The 19,620-nt window shown below is 44.5% G+C and overlaps 1 protein-coding gene across 1 annotated transcript in view; it reads left to right on the top strand.

Annotated features, from left to right (window-relative positions):
- Positions 1-256: 256 nt before the first annotated feature.
- LOC115371141 (dystrophin-like) overlaps positions 257-19,620 on the top strand; it is a 251,782-nt gene continuing 232,418 nt past the window's right edge. The window contains 1 exon segment of the mRNA XM_030068315.1: positions 257-673. The gene's annotated coding sequence lies outside the window, so the exon portion shown is untranslated.

Genomic DNA, 19,620 nt, shown 5'->3' with positions numbered 1-19,620 from the left:
CGACACTTGCAACTTCTGATGCCCTTTAATGGAACATCTTGCAAGAAACCACACACACACACACGCACGCACGCACGCACGCACGCACACATGCTCGCGCGCTGGAAGCCCTTGCAAGTACAATCAGCATCTAGATCATCCTGGTAGAGGAGAGAGAGAGAGAGGGAGAGAGAGAGAGAGAGAGAGAGAGAGAGAGAGAGAGAGAGAGAGAGAGAGTTTGCTCGGCACACATCGGACCCCGCCAGACGGTGAGAGCGCCGCCGCCGGAGTGGGAGGAGGAGGAGGAGGAGGAGGTGGAGGAGGAGTCGCCGCTGCTCTGTAAGCGGCACCGGGAGGCTCTTAAACACCGGGAGTATTTTGGTCGGCTGGAGCTGACAAGAAAAGCGGAGCGTGCGCCAGGAGCCTCTGGCACACACTTATACCTACTCTACCTTATCCCGACACACACACACATACTCTCACACACACTTCAGCGCGGTGAGACTGGTTACCTGGATAATCAGACGCTCGGTTACGCACGGTCGGGGGATCTGGAGAGTGGAGACACCCCCCTTCCCATCCCCCGGTATTCACCTGTTCAGCTGCACACCGAGCTGTGGACTGGCTCAGCCCGCCGCGGCTCAGCGGGATTAAAGGCGACAGATGCGAAGCGGCTAGAATGGGACATTTTCAGGTAAGGCTGAATTGGGGGCTGGCTGGGATCGCTGATTTTAAGGCGGCGAAATGCGCACAAAAGTGGGTTTTCGTGCAGTGCAAGCGTCCGAGTGTCCCTTGCCTTTTGCGTTTGTGCGCAATTTTCCCCCGGTCAGATAAGTCCCGCTGACGTGCCTGTCACCCAGCTGGACGCGTCTCGGCATGTCATTTTGATAGCAGCTGTGAATTCAGACAATTCATCTCTATTTATAGTCATGATCAATTCCACTTCCTCCCCGATTCCACGATTTTGTGAATGTGGTGCCTCTGGGTCTTATGATTTATGATAATTAAACTATGCATGACAACAGGCAGTGCACTGTTAGGCTGTGAGCGAGTCAAGGCATCGTTTTATATTTTGTATTGGCAGGAGTAATGATCTGGCATTCCAGAGCAGAGAGAGAGAGAGCGTGCGTGTGTGCATGCGTGCGTGTGTCTGTGCGTGCGTGTGTGTGTGTGTGTGTGTGTGTGTGCAAGAGAGAGAGCGAGTGAGAGAAGGAGAAATAAAGAGAGATTTGTTTAATTATTGGAAGTCATCCTGTAATGTCTATGAAATTACCTCAACTGATACGATATTGCTTTATTGGCAGCATAGTATTCTTTTCTGTCATGCGAATAAAGCGTAATTGAACTAAGAGAGAGAGAGAGAGAGAGAGAGAGAGAGAGAGAGAAAGGAAGAGAGGAAAAACTCACGGAAAGCCCTAGCAACTGGGGACCTCCAGGCTCTGGTGTGTGTGTGTGTGTGTGTGTGTGTGTGTGTGTGTCCGTGCGTGCGTGCGCGTGTGTGTGTCCTCTCTCACCCACACTATCAATGTCTACTCCTCTTTTTTATCTCTTGTTTTGTTTATCCTCTACACAGGGTAATGACAGCTCGCTCTGAGCCCGTTCCCCTTTGTAAGTAAAGGTTGAATTAGATATTAATATACGACCAAGTCCCCACCAGCCTCCTGAAACCTTTAGAATGGGATTTTGATGCATCTTGAAATATTAAGGACAAGCCTGCTTTCATAAACATAATATTTTAAGAACTTGGATCAGACCCTAACTACACAGAGATAATCTCGTAGTAAATTTTACAATCAAATATCACATCTTATATATCCCTAAAGCAATATTATAGGAATACCACGGTGGTAGTATAGAGAATGAAATGGCAATTAGGTACACTAAGGTCACCATTAACTCTCTACAGACTACCACAGATTATAATTCCCATAGGGATAATATAGTCATATCGCTTATTGATCCCACTGGAGATAAAAATACAATCACATACATTATGGTAACTTTAATTAAACTCACTGTTATTATTATCATAAACACAATAGGTCCCTTTAGGATGTTTAAGTGTTACAAAACCATAGGAAACCAAAAATACCACAAAGTGCAGTAATGTAGGTGTAAACTCATTACTGAGTGTCACTCTAAATTCCTACAGGAATATTACAGGAAATTACAGTGTTACCATCGGGGATAATCAATAAATATGAGATTACTGTGATCTGTATTGCGTGCCACAGCCACACTGTGGGAATAATAGAGGATTATAATCAGTGGAGGAGCTGGAAGTACTAGAGTATAAGGAGCAATAGGGTTAATACTGTTTGACTGCACTGTTGAGTATCCCAGAAATACTTTAAGTCCCTATAGGAATATTATAAGAATATCATTGTGATTCCATACACAAGGCGATAAGAAATAGCAGAAAGTATGATAATGTCACTAGAAACTTACAAGTGACTGCCACAGAATATAAACATTGCAGCCTGCTCTATAAATCACTATAGGAATATTATAGGGATATTATAGGAGATAAAAATACCATCAAGCATGACAAAACTGCTTCCAGCTCAGTATTGAGCACCACAGATAGACTCCACAGTGCTATCATAAGAATATCATAGTGATTTTTTTTTTTTGCCAGTAGGGACCGAGCAGCCGGCCAGCCAGTCGGCGCAGCCTCCGCTTTGAGTGCCTGGCCGTCGGGGCAGCTGAGACCCGCCGCCGGTAACCCGGTGGCCGTGAGCCAGCCGTGACTGGTAAACAAACAAGCACACACGCGCCCTTCCCGTCTGTTTCCAGCCCTCTCCCCGGGGCTGTCGGTGTAAATGTAACACAGATCGGCGGAGGATTAGGCGCCACTATAGTGCCAGCTGAGCCTGGTCGTTTTAGGTTAGGAGGCTGATTAGTGTGCTGGTCTTCTCCGCAGGCCGAGAGATGTAGGATCTGTTTCACACCCCTATGATAACATCCAGGAACCATGTTGGATGATGGATCAAGTGTCGTTTGATAAAAGGCAGGGGAGGAAGAGGCTGAGCCCAGTCGCTGTGTGTGTGAGAGAGAGGGATGGACTTCTGGCCTTAAATGCCAGGGCTCCATTATGTTCACTGATGAACTGTGTGTGTGTGTGTGTGTGTGTGTGTGTGTGGCCAGAGAGATGTCGGAGTATATGTGTCTGCGCCCACCCAAATAGATGGTTATGTGTGTGCATGTATGTGTGAGCGTGCACCAAAGCATGTATGTGCACAAATGTGTATGTGTGTGTGTGTGTGTGAGAGGGACATTCAAGTCTTATATAAGCCAACTGATTATGTGTGTGTGTGTCTGGAAATGAATAAATTTGTGTGTGTGTGTGTGTAGCCAGAAAGATGTTTGTGTGGGTTTAAGCATCTCGGGCATGTAAATCGGCATTTATAGTTACTGATGAACAGTGTGTGTGTGTTTGTGTGTGTGTGTGTGTGAAGGACATCCACTGGAGGTCTCTTATTGCTCAACAAAATATATTTACCGATAAAGTTTTCGTAAACTGGCAATTATCTTTCACTTAGCCCATTAGATAAATGTCAAATTTCTGCTCCGGTTTTACGCTGACAGACACAAAGGCAGCTATTATCCATCCAGGGTGCATTTCAGCTCCACTGTCTTCACCTCTGTGTGTGTGTGTGTGTGTGTGTGTGTGTGTGTGCATTTACTGATTAACACTGAGTATTCATAAGAACTTTGACTTCTGGTTTTAAAAAAGTGTCAACATTTTAGGGAAGGAACCAGTTTTTGGTCTTTCCTCTTCAACATTATAAGAAAAATGCTGCATGTGGAATCAGTTTTCAAATTTTTTTTTGGGAGAGTTGGGCGTCAGCATTTTGTACTGCTGTCTTTTTAATTTTTGACTTTTCTTTTTTAGCCCCTACCCCGTCTCCTCAAGAAGCTCTGCCTTTTGCCAGGCTGCTGTTGTAAATAAGAATTTGTTCTTAATGACTTGCCTGCTTAAATAAATGAAATCAATCAATAAATAAGAAATATAAATTTTGGATTAGACTGTTAAACTGTGGCAATGAAAGTAGAGTAGTTCAACAAAAGCGCCCAGAATATTGCATGGTGGCTATAGTGCATCTTGACTTTTTTAACATCACACTCCGGTCGTGAAACTCGAGCCCAGCTGTGTCCTGTATTGTTGTGCGCCAAGATGCACATTATCATTTTACAGATTCCTATAGTAGGAAACAAATCAGAGACAAACGGGTCTGGGAAATCCACGGGGACGCACTGTATGTGGTGTGTTGAAAGTTTAAATATAGAAATGGTTCCACACGGTGGTTGGATTTGCTCAAGTGTCCTTGAGCGAGACACCGAGCACCTCTCTGCTTCAGGAGGACTCCCTGTGTTCATCTTCTCTCATTTACTGAATACACGAGTTTCCCATCAGGAAGCAGCACCTGAAGGCTCTTCTGTGTCGGGAACTGGAGAAATTAGGACTTTAAAGGCAGCACAAAACGAAGCGGAGAGAATTTCATACAGTAAAGCCAAAAACGAACTTCAATGACAAATTTCAGAAACATGTATATTCCAGGCATTCACTTTTTTCTAGTATTTATATAAATATCCCTTGCAATAGCTGTCAAACAGACCTAACAATCAGTCAATTAATTTAGTGTTATTGTTGGAGTTTCCAGCTAGAAACACATGAATGGGAATTTCTCAGATGGGCAACACATGCAGAGTTCATACATTTCATAAATCTGACACCACGTGCATGCAGGGGCTGTCCTGTTGGTGAACCCTGACCTCTGACCTCCCTTTATTAGTGGCATTTAGTCTACTCAAGGTTATTACCATGTTAAAGTGAGCGTGGTCATATTCTGCCAAAAGTGTGGTGTCGCTTTAAGGTTTGAGTCAGGGATGGATGGTCCTCGCAAGTGTATTGGTACAAATGTGTGCGAGCCAGGGGCTGTATGCGAGTCTGGCGAGCCTGTGTGTGTGTGTGTCTGTGTGTGTTTGTGTGTGTTTTGTACGGTGTCTCTCAGGCAGCAGGTGCACAGTGGGATTTGCCACACTGGGTCGGCTCAGCTCCACTCACCTCATTATCCTCTTTGGACAAGGACGGACATAATCTCACTCTCTCTCGCTCTCTTGTTTGGTCTCTCTCACACCCGTCTCTCTTTATCTGTCTCTCTCCTTCCCTTTATCTCTCTCTCTCTCTCTCTCTGTCCAGTCTAGTCACCAGGAAAAAAGGTGAAATTTTACATCTCTGCAAACCAAAGATACGTTGAAATGTAATGTTTTCAAGTTCTATGATGCAGTGAAAAACATCACATTAGGAGGCGAGCTGTGTTTGTTTTTAGCTCATTTTCACAAGCTAATACTAGCCAGTGATAGTTAAAGGTTTTGCAACATTAACCATGACCTTTTCCTAACGTTAACCAAGTGCTTTTGGTAGCCAAGAAAGCGAATAAATGTGGCTGAAGTAGCTCCAACACATGTTGCAACATATGCAATGTATTTTTGGTTCAGAAATGTTGATATTTCATTGTATCTGTTGGTTTGCAGAATCATAAAATGGCAACATTTGACTCTGGTGACTAGGTTGCTTCCTCTCTCATTTTGGCTCTCACACCTCTCTCTCTCTTTTTATCTGTGGTTCCTCTCCTCTCTCCCTCTCTCTCTCTCTCTGCCAGTGGATTGATTAGTCCGGTCTGCCACTGCTGCTGTGGGGTGAGAGGGCCCACTGGTCACGGTTGGTTTAGCAGGTTAAGTGCACGGCAACATGTGCTGTGTGTGTGTGTGTGTGTGTGCGCGTGTGTGTGTGTTGTGGGATCAGTGGGTGTCGGGGGTGTTGAAGGGAAGCGTCACCATCCGTTAAACTGCGGCACACGATTCTTGTTCTGTCACCCCCGGCGGTCCACCTCTCACCGGCTAATACGCTCCTGTCACGTCCCAGGAGACCTGCTGTGACTGAGCGAGCATCGCTTAAAACCGATGTGTGTGTGTGTGTTAAGAGGGGTGTGTGTGTGTGTGTGTGCATGAGAGAGAGGAGGGAGATGCAACTGACAGGCAAGCGAAAGCAAATTTCTTGACACATTGTAGGAAACACAAGCTGTCAGTAAACACACCGTCCCCGCAGAAATGATGCAGACCTCCCTCAGGGTCAAACAGCAGCAAGCGTGTCACCTCGCCTCCGCCTGCAATCGCGGCAGCCTCCCTTTTTTTTTTTGTCAGGACAATCTGGAAAATGCCGGAACTAAATAGTGAGATTTATCATTTCCACAAGTTGAATCCAGACCCGCTCAGTCGCGTCTTGAGATAGCGCACGTGACGGGCGAACAGATGAACGAACAAATGAGCGAACGGACAGAGAGAGAGAGCGAGCCATCCGACTAAAACGTGCATTAGGTGTATTTCCATTAGCCGGGCTGCGGCGAATAAATAGGCCCCGCGAATGGGAAGCGTCGCCACATCAGAAAACTCATCCACCAGAAAAATGGAAAGTGTCTTTCAACAATTGATTAGTATTGGGAAAGTTATTGTACTTTCATTTCGGCTAATGTCGGCCATATTTCACGCCGCCTGAGGACAAAAACAAAGAAATGCGCTCGGTAATGTGCTAACGCAACTAACTAATGGCCACACAATCACATCGGGCACTTTGACTCATGGAAGCAACTCCAGGTGTAACTTTCTACTGTACAAAATAAACATAAACGTTTCAGAAAATTCATTTTTTTCCACCATCGGGCAACGAGACTCAAACGAGTACACATCATTATTTATTAACACAAATCCCAATCAGAATAAATAAATAAATAAATAAAATAGATCTAATATATTTGTGAAATTGAGAGTTTCCATTCAGCCTCTGCGGTTTGATTGCATCATAATTAAAAATAAATGAACAAATAAATCGTTGAATGTGAAGCCCCGCCGGTGAGAGACAAAGGAGCAGGAGCCAAATCTGAAATTCCTTACTCTCTGTTGGCTGTCAAACACTCGCACTGTAAATCAGGTGTTATGTGGTGCAGCTGCCATCTGCTTGTAGGAAAGGGTGATTTGTTTGCTTCTAGGTGTGTGTGTGTGTGTGTGTGTGTGTGTGTGTGTGTTACAATGCATCACCATAGTTACTGCCAGGCTACATACCATCAGAGGAGAGGGACAATTCTCTATCATAGTGGCATTATGGCGTGTAAGACAACAATAGTTTCACAATCGTCTGCCATTGATGTGTATATATATGTGTGTGTATGTGTGTGTGTGTGTGTGTGTGTGTGTGTGTGAATTTTTCATTTGCCCTTATTATAGGTAGAGATGGAGGTGGGAGAGAGAGCAACAGAGAGGGACAAACTGCCGGACTGTCTGACCAGCTGGCTGAATAGAGCTATGAAAAGCAGATGTGTATATGTTTGTGCGCAGGTGTGTGTGTGTGTGTGTGTGGGAGAGAGAGAGGGTGTGTGTGTGTGTGTGTGTGTGTGTATCTGTCTAGCCAGCTGAATAGAGCAATAGAAAGAGATAGAGCCATGAATAGCTGAGCGGTTGTCTGTCTGCGTGTGTGTGGGCATACGTGTGTGTGTGTGTTTGTGTGTGTGCGTGAGCATGTGTGTGTGTGTGTGTGTGTGCTTGCTGGCGGAAGCTGTGATTGTATTGACAGCTAGCTTATTGTGGCGGTGCTGAGGCCCTTGATAAATCACCCGGCTCCTCATCCTGTGAGACTGTTTATGTGACATCACATGCTCCTGTTAACCCCCCTAGCCCTGTGTGTGTGTGTGTCTCTGTGTGTGTGTGTGTGTGTGTGTGTGTGTGTGTGTGTGTGTGTGAGTGTGTAATGGGCAGAGGCAGTGAGAGAGATGGATATTGTCAGAGGATTGGGGCAAGAGGCAGAGAAAGATAGAGACACGAACAGAGAGGGCGAGGGGAAGAAGAGCTCGAGCGCCTCTTAAAGCAACAGGAGGATTTTAATTCAAACAAAATCTCCTTTTTGCTGTTTGCTGTCGGTAATTAGCGGAACACAGCGGTGATCCAACCTGCAGCCAGATCATGGAAGTGTTTACCTTTTCTGTTCGACATAATCAGTGTCTGGGAGAAACCCTTTTGCACACAGGAAGCCATGCGTCTCAGGTTTCTGGTTTGTTTGCAATAAACAGAAGAAGAGGCCGAGTAGTTCACACAAAGATTGTCGATAAAATTCAGAGATGGTCGACTCTGTGCCTCCTGATGTGACCACAGCGTAGCGGAGGTTAGGCAGGGAAACAAAGCAGGTCACCCGGAACATTCAGTGTATGCAGTTTTGTCTTTTATGCTTATTGGCATTACAGTTGTCCCTCGCTATAACGCGGTTCACCTTTAGCAGCCTTGCAGTTTTGCGGATATTTTTTTTGTGCAATTTTGCATGCTTTTTTTTTTTTTTTAAACAGCGCATTGTGTTCTGCGTCCTCACTGGCTAAGGGACTGTAGACCATTGTCAATCAGTCTCCTCCGTGCCGTGTCTCCTTCACAGTACAGAATGCGTTCATTCTATAATACTGGACTTATTTTTCTACGAAGGTTTGAACTTTGAGAGTGTTTCAACAAGAGAGAAAAGTGAGAAGATGTTAATGCCTGTCTGAGAAAAGTGTATTAAAAAAAAAAATAAAGCTACTTCACGGATTTCGCCTATTGCGGGTTATTTTTAGAACGTAACTCCCGCGATAAATGAGGGACCACTGTAATGGGAAAAATATGAGAAACATCGTAGTAGTGGAGACGGTCTCTGTTAGTAACATCCAAGCATGATACAAATCCAAAAGCTCAGTGTGGTCCATACTGAGCGATAACCACTGTGGCTGCACGCACAAAGAAACCCACAGCACCTCCAGCAACAGAAAATCCATGCGGACGAGCGTCACAGTCCCGCCCACCTGTTTGACTGATGGGCGATCTCTGCGTCAAGATGCCAAAAACAGCAGATTTCCCCTTTGGACACACTCTACGGAAAGTCTGAACGTAACAGGATGCCGACCTTCAATTCCTTGAGCTCGAAGATTACAAGCGACTAATGGTTAAGGAGGTCAAGGGTCGGGGCTTTAATGGCTTTCCAATTTTCCTGTGACGGTAGCGATCCGCGGGAAGGGCAGTGCAAAAACCACGACAGCAAACAGCGCTTAGCATCCCTCCTTCCTCCCTGGCGAGACCAGACCTAAAATATTCAGCCCTCACACGCCTGCATTCAGAGCATTTGAAACACTTGACTCGGAAAGCTAATGCAGACAGTTTTGACAGTTTCCTCCGCATAAAACACCCTCATTAACACCAAAACGATGGGCTACGGGGCTTTTGGACCTGAATGGGAATGTCTCTCTGCCTCTGCTGCTCCAGCTGCTATTCAACAATTAGATGGCTGTTTCATTTATTATTGAGGCAGTGAACGCCGGCGAGCTGTATTGAAACTATTTTCACACGTGATTACTCAGGTGCCTGCAGAGCCACGGCGTCAGGATAATGAAGTCCTACATGACCAAGTGCACTCCGGCGGGAAGCGGCCTTTACACGGCGCAGCATTTTTGTTTTGAGCCTCTTCTTTTGGGGTGTTAATTGATTTTTCCCAAATATGAGTTCATAAAATTGAGGCTATAAGGCCGCCGAGCAGTTCAGCAGCCTTTACAGTGTGAACTCAATCGGCAAGGAGTATAAAATCAGCCACGCGCAAAAAAACAACAACAACAAGAAAAAAAAAACAGCATCTCCCTGCCTACCTTTCTCTGTGTGTGTGTGTGTGTCTGTCTGCCTGCAACTATCTGCATGTGTGTCTGTTCCTTCAGTCTTAAGCTGAACAATGCCGCTGTCCCGTGTTGGCATCTCTTTTCTCCTGTTTTCTATTCATCAAGGTCAGCGTGAATACAGACTCGGCCACTAAAGAGAGGAGAGATTCGAACAAGTCTGGCACCTTCTTTGTTGGCTTCCCCGTTTATAAATGAGGCCCTCGCTGCAGACAAATCAAAAAGGAGAAGGCGCCAGAGTCGCCGTTAATGGTAAAAATTAGCGGCGCGTTTTCGCAATTAAACTTGAACCAGACTTCCAGCGCCAATCAGTCCAAAACCGAAACCGTGCTGAGGCCGCTCCACACCTGCAGTGCAGTGTTTTAAATTTAGGTCTGACTGCTCCTCAATAGAAATGTGTCACTTACAGCTGTGGATGTCGGGGGGGCGGATACAAAAAAAGTTTCCATATTACTCATTTCATTTAAGCGAGCAGCGGCGTGCTTGATAGCAATCCCAGTGGAAATGCTAGCCGCGAGCGAACCGGTTGCAAAGGGTTGCCTCATTTTTTTTGGAGTGAAATTTGAATTCCCCCCCCCCTCTTGCCTCCTTTTATTCACGCTTTTGCACCGAGGAGGGGATTGACTGAGTGTCGCCCCTGCCACTGTGAACCTTCCAGTCGTCTGCACTCACTGAAACGCCACATGGAGTTCATGTTGCTCAAATGCTGTAGTCAAGTCAGAGATGATTTCCTTTAAGGCCCAGTGGACGGATGCAGGTAGAGATAGATGGATAGATAGCCTCTGTAATAAATAATGAATGCACCAGATAGATGGATGGAAGGCTAGAGGGATAGATGAATGGCCAGATGGATGAATAAATGGATGAATAACAGATGGATGCGTAACCAAACGACCAATCGAAGCGGGCAGATGGATCTGTCTCAGGCTGCTTTTTGTGGAGTTGCCGTGGAACTGGCAGGCCGCTCGTTTGCCGGGAAAAGGCTGCCGTCCCGACTTCCTGCTCAGGTTAGTGGAGAACAGAGGGTTGGACCCAGATGGAGGCGAAGACAGAAGAGAAAAAGGTTAGTTGAAAGAGAGTCTGCCTGTTTGTGGTTATTTGATAAAGAAGCTTTTCCCCGCAGATCAAAGTACCTGCAGCACGGAACGCCTCAGAAACGGTATTTTACATTTCTCTCAGAGTTTTTTCCCCGGCAGTGTTTTTGCTTTGAGGAGTTTCAGCGGAGTTGAATTCGGCCCTGTGATGTTGGAAGTTGTGTGAAGGTGCTGTTCTTCGGTCGGCCGCTCGGTTCTCAGCCCGCTGCAGCGCTTGTTTCCCCTGCACCATTAGGGAACGTGCCGAACCTCTCATTTTCTTTTCACACCGAAAGCCGCGTTTCTCGAACTCTAGAAATGTTGCACTGACTCTGCTAATGCGCCTCATGGAAGCAGTCAAAACAGACTTTTTTTTATTATGATCACATTGAGTTTGCAAAAGTCCATCATGTGCTTGTTCTTTTGTTCCGCTCAGATAATGATGTGGCATTTTGCAACATTTTTACACTCAGGCGCCGGCACTTCATTTGAATATTTTCATTTAGTGAGACTTTTTCTGCACTACATTTCAGAGGTAAATGTTGCACTTTTTCCTGCATTGCATTCATCTGACAGCTGTACTTTTAGTTACATTGCAGATTAAACTTGTCCATGCAAAACATTATTTTAACATTGTTAAAGTATAAACTACCCAACAGTATCTGGTTCAGTTACTTATTAATTACTTCTTCATCAATTTAACACTGAAAGAAACCATTCTTCATTATGACTGCTTTCATTTTTCCTACTTAACCATATTTTACTGCTAATGCTTCCATACTTACAAGACATTTTGCATTTTTCCATTATGGTTTTGCTACTAATACTGAAAGATTACTATTTCCACCACCATGCAAAAGCAGAATAACCCTTAGCTCTAAGATGGCCAACATTATAAGTAACCAGTAGAAGGAATGCAAGGGTCAGAGTTAATATCAGCAGACAGAGGAAGAATATATGGGAAGATGGGATATTATAACTTGAGTGTGCATGATCTATATAGGAGACCCTGGTTTGAACCGTTCGGTATTAACTCCCTTTGAAACTGAAGATTAAACTCCTCAGCTCTGCCAGTCCCACCAGTGGGCTCCTCATTATAAATGCATGCTGGACGACCGGGCTTAGTTCAGACCCACAGAACTTTATTTGAAATTCTGGTGGAGATCCCAGGGTTTCCAGTGGTTCCAAATATGTCCTGCTGAATTGCGAGGAAATGTGTATAAAATGATGCACAAGACATCTAGATATTTTCAATTTGATATAATGCTGCAGCCATAAAGCCGTGGCATTGGGTTTGAAGACTTCCCTCATTATAAGGGTGATGCAGCGTCAATGAGGCGTTGCAGCCAGGACATACAGAAGATGTGACATTATAGAGGGAAATGTTTTTTGTTTTGTTTTTTTTTGGACTTTGAGGCTACTTACGGTGAAACTGAAGGGAAAATCAGAGTTCAGGGGGTTAAACGCTTTGTGAATGCGAGCCTTGAGCCCTGGGCTCCCATGAGGAAACTTTTACAATCCTGCTTATATCGTGGCCTGCCATACTTTTCTACTCAAGTCCCCAGCTGTTGAAATGGATGGCTAAAGGCTGAAACACACCATGGGCGACGAGTCATGGGACAAAAAAAGCTTTCGGGGATTTGTTATTTAGAGATATGACAAGTCGGCAATAGCTTGTTTGGTTGCAATCTCGGCATTGTGTTTGTTAATAAGCCCTGTAATAACCGAGCTATTTCAAACCATCTCTTCTAGATTAGATTAGATGAAACTTAATGATCCCAGCGAGGAAATCGGGTTCTCTAACAGCGTATGATTATCTTATCACTCTCTGGATGCTTTTAGAAGGCCAAAAGGTACTTTGCCGGGGGCCAAATATGGCCCATGCAGGCAATATTTTGAGATGCTCCGCTCTTATTTGTGTGTCTTTCAGTACGATTCAGAATATAGCCCATGGTCCGTCTCCCCCAAGACTGTCCATTAGTGGCATTCCAGTGGTGTGTGTGCTAATATTTGCCAGCATTTATGCACCTAAATGCACGCGTGTGCCAGTATCCCGCTTTTATGCGTGCATGTGTGTGTGTGTGTGTGTGTGTGTATGCGCATGCAGCCCTAAAGTAGCCCTCTCTGCGTCACTCAGCACAATCCACATTGCTTTTCCTATCAAAGACGACGCTTTTAGCCCCCCGGCCAGCGCTCGCATTGCTCTTTTGTGTCTGTAAGTGGTGGACCGTGGACAGAATATTTAAGTGTGTGTGTGCATGTGTGTGTATGTGTGTGTGTGTATATGAAAGAGCGAGTGATAGAGATGCATCCAGAGAGAGAGACAAGATAGAAACAGAGAGAGAGAGAGAGAGGGAGAGAGAGAAAGAGGGAGGGGTGGAAGGGGACTAGAAAGTGTGTGTCGTGAACTCTGCGCGGAACAAAGTGCTGTAAGAGCAAAGTTTATCAAAGCGTATCAGGATACATTGAGATGAGTGAGAGAGCGAGAGAGAGGGATCGGAAAAAAAAAAGGAGAGGAGGGATGAAAAAGTAAAACTGTGAGCTGTCGCAGGCTTCCTAAATCGCCTCGCGTTCCCCGGAGACAATGGAGAGGAAGACTCGCTCCCTCTCTTCCCCTCCCTGTCACCCTCTCACGCTCTCTCTCTATCCCTCTCTCTCCCTCATACACACACACACACACACACACACACACACACATACACACATGCTCAGCCAAGCCCCAGAGCTGACAGGCATCTTCCCTCTCCGCTTGAAAGAGTCATCTGATGATTACAGAAAACCTCTTTCAGGGCAGATGGAAGTGATTGTTGAATCCCCTATTGTGATAAGATTCTTCTCTATCACTGTGAATATTTAATGAAGTAGCCTTATTATCACCCTAGTGGGTGTGGTTTGGATGGAGGAGCTACAAAGGAAGTTGTATGTGCAAAAAGCCTTTGAAATGCCCTATCCATGCATTCAATTCAGAGAGGACTATCTGTTTTTAAAAGGGAAAAATGCACCTCATTAAGACAGACGTCGCTTGTGCCATCCCTGTGAGCTTAGACTGTCTTATTAATAACTGTGCACTGTGCAAAGCGCTCTCCCAGAGCCAGGCACCCGTGACTCCACTTTTAGTTCGTTTCAAATTGTTGTATTTGCATGAAACTCAAAAACAATATTGCCAACGCATTACCATAAAAGATCAAAATTGCCAGATTAAAATCTCTTCCCACTTCTTTGCAGATGTGAATGAACAAATGCAATGGAATGAGAAAACATCATGGGGAGGGGGGAGGGGGGAGGGAGAGCAGCAAGCCAAGCTGCAGCATTTCATTGTATCGGCAAAAATATGTAAGTAAATAAATAAATAAATAATAAATAAGTTAAAAAAATATGTAAAATATGAAAAATGTGACCTTCATTTGATATGCTAGAAAGCAGAGTGTCAGTCTGTAAATCTTTTAAAAATAGACATTTTTCATGTTTTTATATGGCGTTTAAAAGGCTGTTAAACTGAAACTACCTATTAGTAAAAGTTGTAGTGCAAAATGATTTTCTATCAACGAAAACGAATAAAATAACGATAGCGAGGTGTGATAAAAACATTTTGTTCACTGAAATAAAACTAACTGAAGCCGTCTTGTGTCGTTACAAAACTAACTAAAATAAATTATAATTATACATGTTATACAAACATCTTTAGTGTCCATTATTGTCAGTTTATGTAGTTGCTCATCCGTCGTAAAGTGAAAGCATTTTTTTAAACGGAATGGAAAGACTCAAATTAACATGCATTTAGCATTTTCAAAAAAATAAAAAAGAAACCAAAGCAGAAAACCCATTGGAAAAATGATGAAAATGAAGCTGAAATTGAAAGCAAAAGGACAAATGGAAATGAAAATAAAAACTAATGAGGACTACGTTGTTTTGTATGGAGGAAAAGGCTGGAAGAAGGTCCCCGCTTATTGTGGAGATCATTAGGGAGCTCATAGGCCCCACCCACTGTCCTCTCATTGGTCTCTTCAGCTGTCCATCTCAGTTTGAACGGGAAAACACACCTTGTTAATGGTCCCTGTGCTTTATACAGGTCTCCTCAATAACATGATAGGATCTCACATCTGACAGCTTCATATTTTGCTCTATTTGATGAAAATAGAAATACAAGGAAATAGGGGAGCTTTGTCAAACACTCATACAGATGGTTACGTGCAGTTATGTGCTGCGTTTGTTTGCACTCAGTCCTCAAACCTTTCAGAATTTGCTTTTCCTGTTAATATTGCACAGAATGTCTCTAACATTTCCCTCTATTCATTATATGAAGTAACAGAATTATGCCAACTGTATGAACGGCAAATGTTAGCGTCATACTTGAGGTCTAATACAGGCAGCAGCTACCTGTGGTATTGTATAACACTGAGGAAATTGCCTCTCTGTCTTTTTGGCTGGAATTGCACCTCTTTTCTGCACTTAACCCTCTTTGGCTTGATGACATCCTCAACATAAGAGAGTCAAATCAAGAGTGAACTGTGCGACGCCGCGAGCAGAACATCTGAGATTTCTGTTTCATGTCACATTCTCCCTCAGCTGAGTTTCCTGTGCGAGCGTGTCTCAGTTCGAGTGCATAACAGTGGATGAGTGTGCCGCCCATGCGTGTCAGAGTGTGCGTTTGTATGTTTGCCTCTGTTGTGATGTCTCATTGACTGCTGGATGGCAACGATTCTTGCTTCAGTGCCGCTTTTCACGACCAACATGGCGCCTTTTAATCGAAGAAGCTGGGCATTCAACAGAAACAGATGCAATCTAGAGATTACACCCACCCAGCCGTCATTTTGTCCTCATTTCAACCCGCCCCGCGTCGGAGGTGGAGCCAGACCGGGGCTCGTCGTGATTCAGTGGCGCAGAATGAAAACCTCATTGCAAGCAGATGCCATCCAGAGATTAGCCCGAGCCATTCCCAGCTCCGTAATGTTGCGAAGCCGCTTTTTAGCCGGGATCCGCTCTCCTTCAGTTTGGTTTGTGTTCACTGAGCGGGAGAAAAAAAATGGGGAGAAAGCACGGCGAGGGCATGAGGGTTCAAGATTATTCTGTCATTCAGTCTGATTGAAGTCCAGATATTACACCAAGCCGCGCTAATTCAATCTGATTGTGTATTGATTTTGTGTTGACTGATCGATTGACAAGGGCAGAGCTGGAGGGACTGGAGAAGAACTTCATTGTCATTTCAGTCAGATTGATGTTGACATAGCATGCGTGTGTGTGTGCATGTGTGTGTGTGTTTGTACGGTGGTGTAATTGAGAGAAGAACAAGGGGCAGGGATGAAGGGAGAGTGAACGAGGAATAAGCGGGATGGCAAGGAGAGAGTGAATCTATTGCATTGACAGGAAGATATTTTGTGTGTGTGATTGTGTGTGTGTTCGCGTGTGTGTTTTTGGCAGTGTGTTTGTAGCTATTGGCTGCGAGGCCGCTATGCGCAGCCAGTTTGTTGGCGGATAGATGGGCCATATCATGCTGTGCCTTATTGGTCCTAACTCAGGGCTGTCTGGAGAAATCAATGCTTACATCTTGTTTATGTCTGTATCACAGTTTATTTTATTTATTTGCATTTTAGCCCCACCTCTGCAATACGTCTTCATCCCTCGTCCTCTGTATCTCTCCCCCTGCGTGTCAACTACTGCTCTATTTCTCCTCTCTTGTGTTTCCCATCCTGCCACTGGTGCTTCACACTGACCTAAAATCCCGCTGCCACCCAGCACTCGAGCTCAGTATAAACACGTTAACCCATATTTTCATTTTCGTCCCACGCTCTGAACCCTGCAACCGTCCCGAGCAATTAGCAGCACACGCTTTAAACGGGTCACCTGCTAATTTGTGACCCACGTAGGGGGCGACGATACGGGACGTGCTCTCCATTTTAGGTCACAATCCTAGTTTCGGTTTACAGAAATGTGGAATAAGCACAAAATCTAGCCCGCTGGTTTTCAATGTGTGGGTCCCGGGACCCTCAGGGGGCTTCCAGGGAATCCTCATCATATTCAGGAATAGTTTATTTTTAGTGATTAGAGATTATTTTAACATTAACATTATGTTTGAATTGATCGGTCAGTGTTCAAGTAATGTCTTCTCATATCAGGATCTGTAAGGCAAAATCACTTCAAATGAAAGTCGACCTCTGGGGCAAATATGTGAAAAAAATTGAATACTCACGTTTTATGTTATGGAGTGCAATGATTTGGGATGGAAAATGAAAACAGACATGGAGGCTGTGTTTTATTTGCTTTAAACAGATGGTATGGAGATGAACCTTACTTTGCTTATTTTGCAACAATTAATTGCTCCCCTGTAAGTAATTCAAATATCTCATGGAAACACAGTCCATGAGAACCACATAGTAAATGATGCTTATTCAGCACATTTGTCTGTTGGGTCTATTAAATCATCCCTCTGCAAGTTTGATTTTGTAAAAAATAAAAAAATAAATAATAAATAAATAATAAAAAAGCTGGAACTGGGAGGCTCAGTAGTTGAAAACAGTTCACAAGACAGAACACAGAGAAGTTGCTTAGTATTTGCAAACAAAGTGCATTTTTACCAAAGTATAACTACATTCACAACCTGTGTATGTAAATGTGCATTTTCAATATTTGGTATTGTTTTTGAAGATTGCATTTATATAGACAGTGGTCGTAAATATACAGTAAAAATAGACTTTTTTGCACTCTCTCTGCTGTTTATTATCACCTATATGATATGATAAATTAGCAATAAATCACCTTTATTTTGGCTCTAACTTGAGTGGAGTTGTAGCGAGAGACCACTGAGTTCACTCGGAGGTGAAATTTGCAGCCTGGGACTTGTGCTGCTGAATATTGTGTCACTCACTCATCTTTGGCGGGTCGTCCCGAGTAAATAAACCTGTGTAGCCCCCACTTGTTCGGTGTAAAAGTGTCATAATTCTCCTACACCTCTATTTCCCTCTGCTAATACTCCACCATCTCCAGCAGCAGGCAGGTCGGGCTGCAGCGTGCTGAACGCAGGGCACGTATTCTTCTTGTGGATACAAAATGGAGGGTCAGTGTCCTCACCCCCCTCAGATAATATTACCAAGGATTCAAACTGATTTACATTTATATGCAGAAAGGCCAATAATGTGCAGCTCCCACTGCATACACCACTTCCATATTTTTTCTCCTCTTATTGATTCAGCTTGACCGGTGCAAGTGTTTGAGGCAATTTAGGTGGGCTATATTGCCTTCAGCAGAGATGAGGACTTTGAATTGTTTGAAATTTAATAGGGATGATGACACAGCGGCCCTTGACAAATTAATTAATCATCAAAAAAGACAACTGGTTACAGCCGCAGGCAGAATTTCCTGATGCTGCATAGCTTAATGTGTAGAGCGTGGCATTACCGCTGCCGGTTTTAGGGGTTCGACTCGCCGTGTATCTCAACACGCTAAAAATATCTGCTCTCATGGTATATTAAGGCTCTTTGGGAGAAAAAAAAGCCTCCGCCAGATTGAACACAGCTGTCCATCTGCGTTACCTCAGAATGTTTTCTGTTTTGCTGCATTAAGGGCAGCTTTAGAGACTTTAGAGGAACCTGTTTGATTTGTCGTGGTATTTTAGCGGCAGACGTTAATGGCATTTGTTACCAGCGCAAGTCATTAAGGCTGAAAACCTGAAAGCCTCGCTCGGAAAAGTTTCTGTAATGACCTTTGCAAGTCCGTCTGTGTAATAAACCATACCATGAAACAGTAAATGGTCAGGAATGTTCTCGAGGTTATTTTTCAAAGAGGGAGCTCTCATTTGATCGCATTACGGAGAAAATGGTGGCTATTGTCTCTGACTTCCCCTGGCTTTTGAGAACGGCTGTATCTCAGTGATGAAGTGGCGCAAGGGCATTTTGAATGGACTGAGAGTTTAGCACGTTACCAGCCAGGTGTCTTAAAATACAGAATGAAATTATCCCGTTAAGGAAATAATCTGTGACATTTTGCTGCCCTTTCATTGCCGATGTGGATAACTCTGGCAGTGCTTCAGCCGGGTGACACAGGGAAATATCCTCCACAGGAAGTGATGCATTTTTACGTTCCCAACAGCAGTTTGTTGTGAATAAATAGAGATTTCAAAAAAGGTCACTAATATTTATAAGCAACAAGCAGCAAAGAGCAGAAAGGTCGGGAGGGAAGCAGGATGCTGCTGCTGCGACCGGAGTAAGAAGGTTATGACTGACTAAACCCAGACATCCCCGATGCCCTATCTGACTGGAGGGGCGTGACTTCGATAAAACCCCCTTTCCTGCCTCCCCGGTCACATGGTGTCCCCTGGAGACGCCCGATAGGCCGAGACACGTCACTTTGTTCCCTGTCGTGCGCCGTCTCCCGAGACGCCTGATAGGCTGAGCCGCGTCTTCATTTCCTGTCCTTTGAGTTTTGGGTCTTCTTCCTGTGACAGACCAATCTACTGTTGGATAATGATCTGTCTGGGGGCGAGAGAGAGAGGGAGAGAGAGGGAAAGAGAGAGAGGGAGAGAGAGAGAGGGAGAGAGAGAGACAGAGAGAGCAGAAGGGCAGTGGCGTTTTTGTGTATCTGTGTTTGTCTCTCAGTTATTTGTGTGTGCCCATGTGTGTGTGTGTGTGTGTGTGTGTGTGTGTGTGTCCGTCTGCGCTTTCCAGGGTGATTTGAAACCGAGGAGGCTATCAATCAGCCAGTCAGTGTCTTTGATTAGAAATTGTTGAGCAGACGAATAGAGAGTGAGAGAGACAGATAAATTAGATTATAAGATCGTTTTTTTTTCTTATTCCTTGCTTGCCTCTGAGATTCATACACCCCTATGATTGTGCGTGTGTGTG

Source organism: Myripristis murdjan, chromosome 2, assembly GCF_902150065.1.
Source record: "Myripristis murdjan chromosome 2, fMyrMur1.1, whole genome shotgun sequence".
Classification (NCBI taxonomy): domain Eukaryota; kingdom Metazoa; phylum Chordata; class Actinopteri; order Holocentriformes; family Holocentridae; genus Myripristis; species Myripristis murdjan.
The sequence above is the reverse complement of the archived record's forward strand: the minus strand, read 5'-3'. Positions and strand labels throughout refer to the sequence as shown.